The 15,454-nt window shown below is 49.1% G+C and overlaps 1 protein-coding gene across 1 annotated transcript in view; it reads right to left on the bottom strand.

Annotated features, from left to right (window-relative positions):
* The window catches only part of FANCD2 (FA complementation group D2), a 1,182,674-nt gene that overhangs the window by 510,417 nt on the left and 656,803 nt on the right, over positions 1-15,454 (bottom strand). The window lies entirely within an intron of this gene.

Here is a 15,454-nt window from a genome sequence, read left to right as displayed (position 1 = left end):
GGAAGTAGTCATCTTAGGCAAAGACAACCCACTATGATGGCTGCTGATCTTGGACCCACACCCACCACAACCACCCACCCAGAACCTTAGAACAGTAGACTACAGCCAGCTCACTATGACAAGTCAAGTGAATGTAATCTCTGCCTCCTGGTTACACACACTCAAGATGCTCAAGAAGATTTTTGAGTGGCTTCCTTTTTAACACTCGCAGAAGTATCAGTGACCACATCAGACAAGACGATGTCCTGAAGGAATGAAGACACCACCACCTGAAGGAATAGTTTAAGTTATACCACTGGATTCAGACTGGAGCAATTCTGTAAATAAGGTAGGTAAAATAGCATCTATCAAGACTGGAGTTCTGAGACACCACACAGCTCAGCAAAAATCTGCATGGGCAGGTGCCCAACATATGCAGGATTACAAGCGGTGATCACCTCTGTGCATCAGGCACACCAGTCAGCAATAATGTTAAAAAAATTATTGTCAATTTTGAATACATCTATAAGGGTAATGCATCACAGTCATAAATTCAATGCCCCAGGCAAAAATGTTATAATAGTAATCTCTGCCCAATGCCAAATGACTAATCACTCAAATATCAGCTTTACATTTATTAAAATAATTAACCAATTTGTCCCCAAACATAAGCTTATGAGTTCTGAAAATACACACACTATTATCTGGAATACAAACTTTCAATTTTTGTATATTAATTCAACCAGAAAGGCTTTTCATTAAGTAACCTGGGCTGCTTACAAGAGAGCTATTTACAGGCAGCTGGAGAGCTACAACTATCTCACGAGCTATTCATTGCGCTAGATTATACAGAACTCAGCTGCCAATCTTATACTCAAACTCCAACTCCGCCACAACCACCCCCTCACCATATCCACAATACCCTGCACCTCAAAGAGCTCTATTGGCTTCCCATCCATAAACTGGCTGTCTTTAAACTCCTCAAGCACACATACAAAGCAATGCACAACATCAGCTTTACCTACTTCAACAATCCCCACCTACTCCAACAATCATATTAACTTCCACATATGTATCTGACACACCTGCACAGCAGGATCCGACTTGCACACATCCCTCACATGCGCAGATCGGGCAGCCGTACCCTCTCCAAAAGCCTGGAACGACTTAACTTTGCACATCACAGACACCTCCTTAGATCTAGAACTTTGTAAGTAACTGAACACATGGCTCTTCACCTAGCCTTGGCCCTGGCTCGGTACTCGCCTCTGCTGCTTTTCAGAGCCAGGATACTCTCCCAGATGAGATGTCTACAAATACACAAACTAATTGATAGGGGCATATAAGATTCCTTTACCTGAGGCATATAAGAGTCCCTTACCTCCGAAGATATATTGATACTACTGCTGACAGTAGAAAGTTTGGGTGCTGACATCAATCCAATTGAGTGGACTGAGAATGTTCCTTTTTAGCTATTAACCTTACATATATGCTGTGGCAAAGTTTAATTGGGATTGGAAATACCCATCCTGTAGGTCTTACAACATTAACGTTTTCTGCAGTTCTAGTGCTTTAGGAATATGCCAGGGTTTTACCTTGAACTTTTGTTATCTGATGAAAAATAGAAACTGTCAAAAGCCCTCCACCTTTCTTTGGAAGGTGTCAATGGATTCCTCACCTTTTGAGTATTTGCCCAGGCGTCAGATTGGATCTAGAAACTTTTGAGCAGTACCTCTGTGCTCCAGTAGGTCATGTAGGGCAACTTCGCACTGAAGCCGTCCTGCTTCCCAAAAAACTTGCAGAGCCAATACAGGCGCCACTCCCATGCACTGGCGTCAGTTGCTTTGTAGACAGTCTATTCCTAACAGTAAATTGGCATCAATCAACATCTACACTCCTAGACTTGGGATCTTTTTAGTAGCAAAGTCTAATTCACAGAATGGAGAGGAAGGGTGGGTCAGTGAGGAATCTTTGGTTAAATACAGCCTCCACCAGAAAGAGCATTAGTGAAGGTAAGTAATTTGTTCTTCAGATAATGACTTCCAACCACATATTCCTCACCTTTTCAATAGATAACAAAGTATTACCAATTTGAAGCTGGGTCTGCAAATCTGCACAAACCAAAACATCATGTAGGACTGAGTGGGCTGAGGATGACTTTGGCCCAGCCAATCCTGATCTTCAGAACTCGGGGCAGGAAAGGAATCAACTGGAAGGCATAAGCACATGCCCTGAGTTCCACCTTAGGCAGAACGGTCTCCTAGCAAGAGAATCTTTGGAAACTCACAGACGGGGGAACTGCTGACTTTGAGCGCTCTCACCCAGGCCACCAGAGATGGAACATTAAATCATGAAAGAGGAAAGAAGATGCCAATGTAGCAGCCTTTATGCATCAAGCAGAAGGTCATAAAATAGAACATCAACCAAATCAGCTTGGGCTGAACTAGGAGACATGCGAAGCTCATGTAATACCAGTTATAGTTACACAGTGCTGATACACAAGTAAATACTCAGTGTTACCAAAAATAAAGGTAGTGTATTTGGGTGACACAGTACCAAAAATATCTTAGAGGCAATACTTTCTCTGGAGAGAAGTATTATACGTAATAAATACACTAGACACCAAAATAAGGCAAGAACTCAGACATAGGATAGTGAAAACAATAGGAACTGATGTAGAATGCAATGGGAGAAAATAGGCCTGGGGCAACACAAACCACATACTAAGAAAGAAGAATGGGAATCACGAATCCTACCCCCCCCCCCAACAAGTGTAGTGTGTGCAGAATCGCTGGGAGAGTAAGAATACAGTAAAGGTAAGTAAATCACCCCCCCCCCACAGAAGCAGGAGTAAAGTACTGCAAGGTTCCTTAGGACGCACTACACCTCATGACTGGAATTATTGCAAAAACCAACCAAGTCTGCAAACAACAAACAGTGGATGCCTAGACCTGAAGACCTTTAAAAGTAGGAGACCAAGTCCAGAAGCTGAAAGAAGTTCCAGGAAGGACAGGAGCCCCTGCCAACCCAGAAGAGGGTGCAAAAGAAGAGTCCCCAGTTGGACGAAGACTGCAGAAATGCACCCTAGGAAGATGCCAGCGGGTTCCTGCATGATGCAAAGGATGTCCCACGTCGTGAAGTTGGATGCAGGCGAGTTTTGGTGCTGGATTCCTCCAACAAGCCTTGGTTCCGGCAAAGTCACGTTTTGCGTCAACTCGGCGCTATCTGGACCCAGGAGGGACCTGGGGGCCTCAACCCTGTCTGAGAAGGAAGAGGGGGGTCTCAGCACTTCAGAGAGCCCTCTAAGCACCAGATAGCACCCAAGGGTGTCCCAGGACACGGGGACAAAGGAGGTGCAAAATGCGGTTGGTGCAGCACTACAAAGGAAGGTCCCACGCCGATGGAGATCAACTCAGCGAGTTGAGCGTCACAGGATAGAGTGCTGGGGACCTGAGTCAGGCTGTGCACAAGGGAATGTTGCAAATAGTGCACAGAGGCAGCAGGAGGAAAAGAAGACACGGTGCACAGGGGTGCTGTTGTTCTGGGGGAAGGCAAGGTCTTACCTCCTCCAAATTGGGACAGCAGGACCACAGGACAGTCTGTGTCGATGGGCTCCACCCTCTGTGTTCCAAGGAGCACGCTCATTGCCAGTGGAGGAGTCCAAGAGAACTGGTCGTCGACTTAGAAGGTGCCTGCGTGAGCAGGGGAGTGACTCCGTCACCCCATGGGAGATTTCTTCTGGTGCAGGGTGAAGACAGGGAGTCCTCAGAGCGTGCACACCGTGGAAACCGTTGCAGTTGCTGGCTGGAGCTGAAGTTGCAGAGAAGTATCCCTTGTGGATACTTTGTTGCTGTTACAGAGGTTCCAGGAGCAGGCTGCGGTTGATCTGAGGGGAGAGGATGAAGTAGTAGTTGCAGAGGATTCCTGCTGGAAACTTGCAAGTAGAATCTGAAGTGAACCCACAGGAGAGACTCTAAATAGCCCTGAGAGGGGGATTGGCTACATTATCAGGTATGGGCCTATCAGGAGGGGTCTCTGACGTCACCTGCTGGCACTGCCCACTCAAAGCCCTCCATAGTGCCCCCACACCTTGCAAAGCAATATGGCTGAAGACTTGGACACACTGGAGGAGCTCTGGGCACCACCCCTAGGATGGTGATGGAAAGGGGAGTGGTCACTCCCCTTTCCTTTGTCCAGTTTTGCGCCAGAGCAGGGGACAAGGGGTCCCTGAACCGGTGTAGACTGGCGTATGCAAGGAGGGCACCATCTGTGCCCTTCAAAGCATTTCCAGAGGCTGGGGGAGGCTACCCCTCCCCAGCCTGTAACACCTAGTTCCAAAGGGAGAGGGTGTAACACCCTGCTCCCAAAGGAAATGCTTTGTTCTGCCTTCCTGTGACTGAGCTGCTCAGACCCCAGGAGGGCAGAACTCTGTCTGTGAGGTGGCAGCAGCTATAGCTGCATTGCAAGCCTCAGAGAGCTGGTTTGTCAGTACTGGGGGTCCATGGTGGAGCCCCCAGGATGCATGGAATTGGCTCCCCAATACCAGATTGGGAATGGGGGGACAATTCCATAATCTTAGACACCTTACATGGCCATATTCGGGGTTACCATTGTGAAGCTACATATAGGTATTGCCCTATATGTAGTACACGTGTGTAATGGCGTCCCCGCACTCACAAAGTTCCGGGAATTGGCCCTGAACTCTGTGGGGACACCTTTGCTAGTGCAAGGGTGCCAACACACTTAGTAACTTTGCACCTAGCCTTCATTAAATGAAGGTTAGACATATAGGAGACTTATAAGTTACTTAAGTGTAGTGAAAATGGCTGTGAAATAATATGTGCACTATTTCACACAGGCTGCAGTGGCAGTTCTGTGAAAGGGTTTGTCTGAGCTCCTTATGGGTGGCAAAAGAAATGCTGCAGCCCATAACGATCTCCTGGAACCCCAAGGCCCTGGGTACCTAGGTACCATATGCTAGGAACTTATAAGGGGAGTCCAGAGTGCCAACTGAAATTGGCAAATAAAGTCACTAGCCTATAGTGACAAATTTAAAAGCAGAGAGAGCATAAGCACTGAGGTTCTGATTAGCAGAGCCTTAGTGACACAGTTAAGCACTATACAGAGACACACATTAGGCCATAAACTATGAGCACTGGGGTCCTGACCAGCAGGATCCCAGTGAGACAGGCAAAAACATACTGACATACAAGCAAAGATGGGGGTAGCATGCCAAGAAAGATAGTACTTTCCTACAGCTACCATCTGGCATTCCCTGTAACGTCCCTAAATTCAGTATTAAGCAGCAACCCTGAACCCTATAATCAGATTCCTGCAAACTAAGAAGAACCACTCTGTACCCGGCCGCCCGTGAGCCGCTGAGGTTGTAAGGTTGGTGCTACCTTGTGGCCACCCTTGTACTTACCTCAACATCAGGAGATGATCCCCTGACCTTGCTTTACTCACCTGTGAGCAGCGCTACAGAAGATACCCCATGTCTCCATTGGACACCATTTTCTGCCAGACACTGTTTTGGCACTCTGCACCTGTGCCGCTGAGGTAGGGCCCTTCAAGACAAGCCGAGTAGACCCTACTGCATCCTAGAAAGAAAAAAAAATAAGTTACCTGTCAGGCGGACTTTGGCAGTTGTAGGCACCCGAAAAGGGGGATCCACGTAAAGCGACTGAAACCCTAGTATGACAGAGCTGAGCTGACCATGCTCATGGTCACTGATGAGGGATAGGAAACTGAGAGTGAGCCTCTCCGTGATCTCCTCTCCAGCAATCGCAAAGATGGCTCAGTTGCGGTAGTAGTAGACACCTCTCTGACCAATAGCAGACTGATTGCAGGCAGGTCTTGTACCAGTTTGCTGAACTCTTCTCCTTGACCCCTGGCTGAGTACCCTTGATGTTAACACTGGGAACAGTATACCTGTCAAAAATAAAAATCTACAGACAATCTGACCATGTCAAGAAGAGCATGAAAGCTCAAGTCAGCAAGGTGCTGGAATTGGGAGTATATGAGCACTCAGATAGCACGGGGCCAGCCCAGTTGTGGAAGTCCTCAAGCCTCATTCTCAGGGTGTAAAGAAAGAGATGAGGTTCTGTGCGGACTATAGGGGTCTTAATGCAGTGACAAAGACAGATGCCTACCCAATCCCGAGAGCAGATTAACATATTGGCAGATTGCGAGCAGCCAGATATAGGAGTACTTCTGATCTCACCCCAGGGTGCTGGCAGATAGGCCTTTGCAAGCTGCATGTCCTGGTTCAGACCCACAATGAAAACACAACATGGCACAGACTTTGTGCCCTGCCCAGCTACACTGCATGTAATATATGTAAGTCACCCCTCTGGCAGGCCTTTCAGCCCTGAAGGCAGGGTGCATTGTATTACATGTGAGGGCATATCTGCATAAGCAGATATGCCCCTGCTATGTCTTTGTCTATTCTCAGACATACTAAATGAACAGTGAAGCAATTTTAAATGCATGTGCTAGACACTGGTCATTACGAGTTTCCCAGCTACATGATGGCTTCACTTAAGATAGGGATGTTTGGTATTAAACATCTCATATTAATAAACCTTCACTGAATCCAGTGATGGATTTATTAATACCTGCACTTAGAGGGCACCTTAGAGGTGACCCCTGCTAATCCTACCAACTCCTAGCGTGGGCACTGACTGGCCACACCAATACAGCCACCTTAGACAAAAACCTGACCCCCTGATGTGAGAGCCAGTGCTCTCGAGGGCACATAACAAAAGCCTGCTCTGGACAGAGGTGTGACCCACTCTCCCAGGCAGGATAGACATTCCAGGGCGGGGAGCTTCAAAGGACTTGCTGCCTTTTAAATGCGACCCAGGCCTCCCCAAATGGTGGAGGATGCCTACTCCCAGTTCCTGACCTACCCTTTTGGTGGCAGGTGAAGCGGGAAAATTAGGAGGAATGCCCACTCCATGCCAGTCGCCCTCCTAGGGTGGACAGGCTGAAGTGGACACAAATTTTGAAATTCCTTCATCTTGTGTGGAAGGAATAAGGCAAACAGGGCTAAGGCTATGCCATTTCCCAAAGTAAGTGGTCATAGAAAGGGTGTAGTCACCCTAAAGGTGAGCAGACCACTGGCTACCACCTAGCACTTTTGTAACGCCCCCTAAAATTCAGAATTTAGGTGGCACCCTAAACTCTAGAATCGGATTCCTGCAACCTAAGAAGAACCAGACCCATCGCCAGCAGAGAAGATTTTAGACACCAACTGACTTTGCAATAGCACTACCGACCTGTCTGCAGCCTTCAAGAAAACCTGCACCCAGAGGAAGACCGTCCTGCAGCCCCCTTCGGAGGACCGCCTGCCTTCGAAAAAGACCAAGAACTCCTGTTGACAGCTGACCTGTCCAGAAGAAACCATCTCTAAAGAAGAGGGAGTCTGCCTGTAACCGTGAAACCTGATGCCAGAAGTGACCACTGAACCTGATGCCCCTGACCGAGTCTAAGTGGCCCACCTGCCCTCTGAAGGTCCCTTAGCACTCCCAACCAAGAGTCAACTGTGTGGCTGACCCCGTCGGAATCCCCAGCGACACCTGCAGCCTCAATCTGAGGGATACACCCCGACAGCAACCTGCCTGGTGAGCTGAAGCCAATAAATAAAGATACCGCTGCACCCAGAGCCCCCAGGCCTTAGGGAGCTGAACCAACAGTGTCCCTACGACCTCTGGCATCTCAACTTACGTGGGCAGCAGTGGGTTGACCCCTTCTGGCCTCCTGGCCAGAGCTTGCAGCCCGTTTCCGGAAGCCATCTCAGCCATAGAGATACAGAGGGCACCCCACACTGTGTTGACACTCTGCACCCGGCCGCCCCTGAGCCACTGAGGGTGTACACTTGGTGCTATCTTTTGGCCTACCCTTGTACTTACCTCAACACAAGATCTACCTCTGACCTTCCTTTACTCACCTGTGAACAGTGCTGCAGCAGAAACCCCCTACCTCCACTGGAAAGCATTGGACCCCTAACACTGTGTTGGCCTTCTGCACCCAGCCGCCCCTGTGCTGCTGAGGGTGTAATTTTGATGCTGATTTGTGACCCCACCGGTGCTCACCATAACTCCCGGAGACTGAGCTCTGTCTCCGATGGTAGTTACCTGTGAGCAGCACGTCAACCCAGGCCGCTGTGTTTGCACCTTGGAGACCAACCTGAACCTTGAACAGTACTAGCTTAAACTCCTAGAGACTGGGACCGTAAGCCATGTACTTACCTACAAAACTGTTTCTTTGTTTTTCTGCATAGACCAACATTGAAGACTCAGAAAATTGCACTGTGTTGATTTTTGAAACAGTAAAGTATTTTAATCTGAAAACTGCTTACCTTATATGGAAATCCTATAGTTCAAAGCATATATAAAAGCAATTGTTATTTTTCTAAATTTGCCTCAGATTTATTCCTTGTGTGTGTCTCTCAATAATTGCATCTATAAGTACAACAAATGCTTAACATGACTGTGATAAGTCTAGCTGCTCAACCACACTACCACAAATAGAGCTCTAGACCTATCTATTTCTGCCTCAGCACATCTTTGGGTACCCCCTGCACAGTGTACTTCATTTTAATAAACTATATAGAGAGCCAGCATCTTACACTCTGCAATGTGGCAGGTGCATTTTTCAAACGAAAGGGCATCACAGTGAAGTGATAATGCCCACCAGGAGTGGAAAATGCTGTTTCAGATTTATCAGCATCAGTTAATTTGATCTGCCAACAGCCTGCAGTCAAATCAAAAGTGCAGCGATACCTTGCTGCAGCCAGAGTATCAATCAACTCATCTGCCCTGGGGAAAGCATGGGCATCAGTCTTAGTGACTGTATTGAGGCCTCTGTAGTCCACACACAACCTAATTTCTTCCATTCTACCCTGGGAATGAGGTTTGGGCACAAGTACTACAAACCTAGCCCAAGGGCCATCTGAAAGCTCAATAACCCCCAACTCAAGCATCTTTTGGGCCTCTGCCCTGATGCAATCTCTGGCATGGCCAGGCTACCTGTAAATTTTACACTTAACAGGCAGACTATAACCTGTGTCGACATCATAGGCACACCAGGTGGTCTGACTGGGTGTCAGGGAAAAGAGCTCTGAGAACTGACGGAGAGCCTGTCTGCAGTCAGCTTGTTGTTGGTCGATGAGGATATCAGCAAAGACTACACCATCCACTAAGTCATCAACAGTGTTGTGGGAGAAAAGGTCAGGGAGAGGGTCACTCCCCTCTTCCTGTCCTTCATTAGTGGCCATAAGCAAACTCTTGCCAGCCCTGTCGAAATAAGGCTTTAGGTGATTTCCACGAAGCCCCCTTTGGGGGTTTCTTGGAGTGCTCAGGTGAACCAAATAGGCGACTACACCCTGCTACTCCACAATTGCGTGGGGAACACTCTACTTGTCTTGGGGTGCTCTTGGGGACAGAGGCTCCAACACTTTCTGCTCTGGCTGGTAAACAATCAGCACAGCCTTTTGGTCATGCTGTTGCCTTTGCAGCTCTTGGTTGGAATCAAGGATTTTAGTGTCCTTCTTCATATACTCAGTCATATGTGACCATTGGCCTGGTACATAATCCACGGTGTCCTGTTTGGGGGGTGGTGGGGGTTGAGAGATTGCTCCTATCCCTCCTTCACAAGACAAAGAGGACTCCTAACTGGTGCCCAAACAGAAGCTCAAATGGGCTGTAATCCACTCCCTTCTGTGGAACCTCTCTCTAGGCAAGAAGAAGGCAAGGTAGTAGTACATTCCATCTCCTCCTGAGTTTTTCAGAGAGCCCATGATCATAATCAATCAATCAGGGATTTGTAAAGCGCACTACTCACCTGTGAGGGTCTCAAGGTGCTGAGGAGGGGAGGGGGAGAAGGTGGAGGGGGAGGTTCTGCTACTGCTCGAACAGCCAGGTCTTGAGAAGTTTCCTGAAGGTAAGGAGGTCTTTGGTCTGGCGCAGGCGGGTGGGAAGAGTGTTCCACGTTTTGGCGGTGAGGTGTGAAAATGATCTACCGCTGGTTGTAGTTCTGCGGACGCGTAGGACAGTTGCAAGGGCGAAGTCAGCGGAGCGGAGATGCCGGGTCGGGGTGTAGAAGGAGAGTCGTTTGTTGCGGTATTCTGGTCCGGTGTTGTGCAGTGCTTTGTGAGTGTGGGTGAGGAGTTTGAAGGTGATTCTCTTGTTGACTGGGAGCCAGTGCAGTTTTTTCAGGTGGTCTGTGATGTGGCAGTGGCGAAGGATGTCCAGGATGAGGCGTGCGGAGGCGTTCTGGATGCGTTGCAGCCTCTTCTGGAGTTTGCCCGTGGCTCCTATGTGGAGGGAATTGCCGTAGTCCAGTTTGCTGCTTACGAGGGCTTGGGTGACTGTTCTCCTGGTTTCGGTGGGTATCCATTTGTAGATCTTTCGGAGCATGCAGAGGGTGTTGAAGCAGGAGGAGGAGATGGCATTGACTTGCTGGATCATGGATAGTGAGAGGTCCAAGATGAATCCTAGGTTGTGCGTGTGGTCAGTGGGAGTCGGAGCGGTTTCGAGAGTGGCAGGCCACCAGGAGTCATCCCATGCAGAGGGGGTGGAGCCAAAGATAAGGACTTCCGTCTTGTCCGAATTGAGTTTGAGGCAGAGGCCCTTCATCCATTCGGCGATGACCTTCATTCCTTCATGGAGGTAGGTCTTGGCGAGTCCTTGGTGAGGGAGAGGATCATCTGGGTGTCGTCGGCGTATGAGATGATTTTGAGGTTGTGGGATCGGGCAATGTTAGCGAGCAGGACCATGTAGACATTGAAGAGGGTCGGGCTGAGGGACGAACCTTGGGGTACGCCACAGATGATTTTGGTGGCCACCAAGCGGAATGGGGGGAAGCGGACTCTCTGGGTTCTGTTGGTGAGAAAGGAGGTAACCCAGTCCAGAGCTCTGTCACGGATTCCAGCATTGCTGAGACGCGAGCGTAGGGTGTGGGGGCAGATGGTGTTGAACGTGGCCGAGATGTCTAGGAGGATGAGGGCCGCGGTTTCGCCGCTGTCCAGTATGGTTCGGATGTCATCGGTGGCGGCGATGAGGGCAGTTTCCGAGCTGTGGTTGCTGCAGAATCCGGATTGGGAAGGGTCCAGGGTGCGGTTCTCCTCAAGGAAGCAGGTTAGTTGTCTGTTGACGGCCTTCTCGATGACTTTTGCCGGGAAGGGGAGCAGGGAGATAGGCCGGAAGTTCTTGAGGTCCTTTGGGTCCACCTTGGTTTTTTGAGGAGGGCATTGATCTCGGTGTGGTTCCAGCTCTCCAGGAAGGTGGAGGACTCGAAGGAGCTGTTGATGATCTTCCGTAGTTGGAGTTCAATGACGGAGCTTGCTTTGTTGAGGATGTGGTGAGGGCAGGGATCAGATGGAGAGCCGGAGTAGAAGGTGTTCATGATTTCGATGGTGTCATTGTCGTTGACAGGGGTTTAGGAGAGCACGACCCTCAAACCTTTGAGGGTTTTGTTGAATCTTCAATTAACCAATTTCCTTGTGAATGGTGAGGGGTGGTGAATGTATAGGTTACACCACACTCCTTCCACATTGTTTGTGATCATGAGAGAGCACAACCTTAATAACTGTGTGCTTGAAAAACTGCACCAATACCTGGTGTAATCTGAGCTGACCTCTCCCTAAGAATTGGGAGAGAAGGCAGACAAATGGGCCCGCACCAGGATGAGTAATAAAACTCATAGTGGGGTTGACCAGAAGAAAAAGAATACTTCTAAGTCCCAAGAGAAGGATGGGGAGAAGCCTAAAGACAAAATAAGTCTTCCTCAGGTCCACAAACGTCTTCTAGGGGTGGGTCCAAATCCTCCTCTTCCTCTAATAGGAATCCCTGGTGCTTTCTTTATAAAGAAAAAGGCCAAAGGACAGGTGATCCCAACTGTCCTAAGAAAGGCACCAAGAGTACTACAACCCCTTCCCCTAGTGCCCCTAGCAGTAGCACTAGTAGCAGTACAACATCCAAGGGGGTAGCTAGATTCACCTTGGATACTTCAGTGGACTCTGGCCTAGTCAGAGAAATCACTGAGACTGTCATGTATCAGAGGGTGGCACTGACCTTGCCACTTTGGATGCCTTGCCTCCTAATATGAGGAAATATAAGCAGCCTCTCCTCATTAATGGTACTGCGGCAGAGGCTTACAGGGACACAGGTGCAAGTGTCACCACGGTGACTGAAAACTGGTGTGGTTATGTGTATCTACTCTATTGGTCTAAACTTTTTCCAGAGATTGGTGAAAGGCTATGCCTGAGCCTAAGCAACCCAATCTAAATACAAATTAGAAAAATACCAATTTGCAGAAAGTATTGTATGCACCTATGTCACCAGTGGCTTTGTGTGGAAACTCACTTATGACCAATTGGGAAGGCAATGCAAGTTTTTATCCCACCGCTGCACCACCAAGGTAGGAGGCTGGCTCAGTATATGGTGGACACCTGTAGGTGAAGCACTCTGTACTGAGTCCAGGTAACCCTTAGTGATAGTGTAGGTGGCTCTACATAACCTGAGTTCTCATAAGGGTAACTGTGGAGAGCAGCTAAGGCTTATCCAGGAGGATGTAAACCGGTTGCAAATACCTCACAGGTCAGTAAGTGGAGTACACACAGGAAAGAACCACACCAGTGTTAGAAATATATGTAATATTATGACACACACTCTAGGACTAAACTATAGCTCCTAACTGGTGATATGAACATACAAGAATTTATTTAGCAACAAGTAAGTAAAGGCATAAAAAAGTGTGTGTGTGTGTGTGTGTGTGTGTGTGTGTGTATGTGTCCGTATACAATTTTTTTTTTTAAAGTGGAATGCAAAAACCACACCCAAGGACCATTAGGACTGGGGAAGAACTAAAACCCCAAAGGTAAGTAGGTACGATTCCCCAGGTGCCAGTGTGTAGAGTAGAAATCTTGGGTGTGTATCCATAGGCTAACATGTGAAAGTCGCAGTTGGGGTGTGTGCATTTCTGGACTCTTCCGAGAGGACCCAGAGACAAAGGAGATTGGATAGTGGCACCCATCTCTGGATACCCAGAATAGGGAAGTCCTGGTGTATAGGAGTGATGCTGTGTCGGAACCTCCCGCTGAAGTCAATGGGGATCTCGGTTGCCCAGCTGCTGTCTTGACCTGTGGACCAGGTTGGTGGAAACCAGGCATGGATTCTGGAGGAAGAGGACCTAAGGAGAGACAACACAGAGTCCAGACCACCCAGAGGTGTCCCGGAAGTGCAGGATGGCAATGCTCACCCTTCTTGGTGATGCTTTCAGTAGGACGCAGACCAAGAAGTCCAGCTGTGGAAGCCAGGGAATGCAGAAAGATCCCCGAGTCCTCCACGGGCTGTCCAACGCCGGTTGTCCAATTGCAGAGGGGCCAGTGGTCAGCAGGGCCACCCACAAGACTTGGCAAATGCAGAGAAGCGTTGTACAGAGTTTGCAGGGCTTTTGGGGACCAGCAAGGTCCAGGTGACCCAACCTTGACAGGTAGGTCAGGGCCAGCCCTTAGCATGTAGGAGAGCCAGCAGGAATTGTTGAAGCCCCCCAAGCAGGACCCTCTGGCAGCATGCACATGGAGTCACAGGGAGGCCTCAGCAGCGCAGCAAAGTGCGATGACCATGTTGTAGGGGTTGCAGAGAGGAGGTCTTTCTTGGAGCTGGAGAGTGCTGGAGGCCATGGCTTCTTGGGGCTAGAAGATCTTCTGACTGAGGAGCCAACAAACCTTGGCAACGATAAGCAAGGACGGTGACCAGGGGTTCCAGGCAAGCAGCTCCAGCGAAGGACCACAAACTTCCAGTTGCAAGGAAGATAGGTCAGACCTCTGGAAAACCACAGAACCACCATCTGTGCTGGAGAGCCTTGGAGAGTCCGCGGGACAGCAAGATCCACAAGCCGGTCCTTAAGGTGCCTGCGGATGCAGGGAAGAGACTCCTTCACGCCAAGGGAGATTACTACTTGCTTTCCTAAGTGCACACAGAGTCCCAGTGACTATGGAGGATACACGACCACAGGGTTGCAGAAGTCTTTGCCGAACATGGAAACAAAGTTGCAGCAGGAGCCCTCCTACTGGTTACAGTCTTGCTTCTGGTTTCAGCGAAGAACAGCAGCAGTTCTGGTGTCCAAGTTGCAGAAGTGTCTTGCACAGGAGACTTGCAGACGGACACCAGTATTCTCGCAGATTAATCCGGGGTTCCACCTTGGGGGAGCCCTTAAGTAACTCAGGAAGGGGGTTGGACACTAACTGCAATGACCCACCTATCAGAGGGGGTTAGGGACGTCACCCAGCTGGACTAACCAGTTAGATGCTCCCAGGGGCCTCTGCTTATCTTATTTCCAAGATGGTAGAATCAAGTGGCCACCTGGCAGGGCTCCGTGCACCTCCCTAGGGGAGGTGCTGGACAGGGGGGTGGTCACTCCTCTGTCCTTTGTGTGGTTTCCCAACAGAGCAGGAAACAGGGGTTCTTTCACCAGTTTATGAAAGGAGGGCACTAAATGTGCCCTTCAAAGCAGTCTGGTGGCACTCAAAGGCATCCCCACCCCTGCCCAGAGACACCTATTACTAAAAAAAAAGAGGTGGTCACACCTCTATCTTACAGGAAACCTTTTGTTCTGACTTCCCCTGTCCGAGTTAATCTCAGCAGCAGGAGGGTAGAACAGTGTCTGGGGTCAGCAGCAGCAGGGGCTGGCATGCAGACCCAGCAAGGCAGTAGAGGGCAGACATGGGGGATCCCCTAGGGAACCTTCAGAGAACATGGTATCATGCAATTAACACTGAAATAGGTGTAGTTGCAGGATTCCAACATGTTTGATACCAAACATGCCTAGGTACGGTGAAACCATTATGTAGTTTAACAACTCATGTTGACCACTGTCCACTACATACCTTATAATGGCATCCCCACACTAACAAAACACAGGGAATGGATTCTGGGGTTTGTAGGGGAACCTCTGCTCATGCAGAGGTGCCCTCACACTGAGAACCATGCACCCTGTCCTCGGGCTAAAGGGCCTACCTTAGGGGTGACTTACAGGTTCAGAATGCAGTGACTGGGATATAAGGTAAACCTTATATCTGGAGTGAAGGATGCATGTACCATTTCACACAGGCTGCACTTACAAAGCCGAGGAAATGGAGTCTGGGGTTAGCAGGGGCACCTCTGCTCATGCAGGATGCCGTCACACTTAGAAATATGCACCCTGCCCTTTGGCTGAAGCATCTACCTTAGATAGGGGTCACTTACCGGGTCAGAGTGCAGTGACCATGATATAAGGCAAATCTTATATCTGGAGTGAAGGATGCATGCACTATATCACACAGGCTGCAATGGACGGCCTGTAGTCACTGTTCGCATGGGCTCCCATTGGTGGCACAAAACATATTGTAGCCGATTGGGGTCCCCTGGTGTACCAATGCCCTGTGTACCAAAGTACCATATTCTAAGGACTTACATGGGTGCACCAGTAT

This window comes from Pleurodeles waltl, chromosome 9 (genome assembly GCF_031143425.1).
Source record: "Pleurodeles waltl isolate 20211129_DDA chromosome 9, aPleWal1.hap1.20221129, whole genome shotgun sequence".
Lineage (NCBI taxonomy): Eukaryota > Metazoa > Chordata > Amphibia > Caudata > Salamandridae > Pleurodeles > Pleurodeles waltl.
Note: the sequence above shows the minus strand (reverse complement) of the source record. Positions and strands in the feature narration are given on the sequence as shown.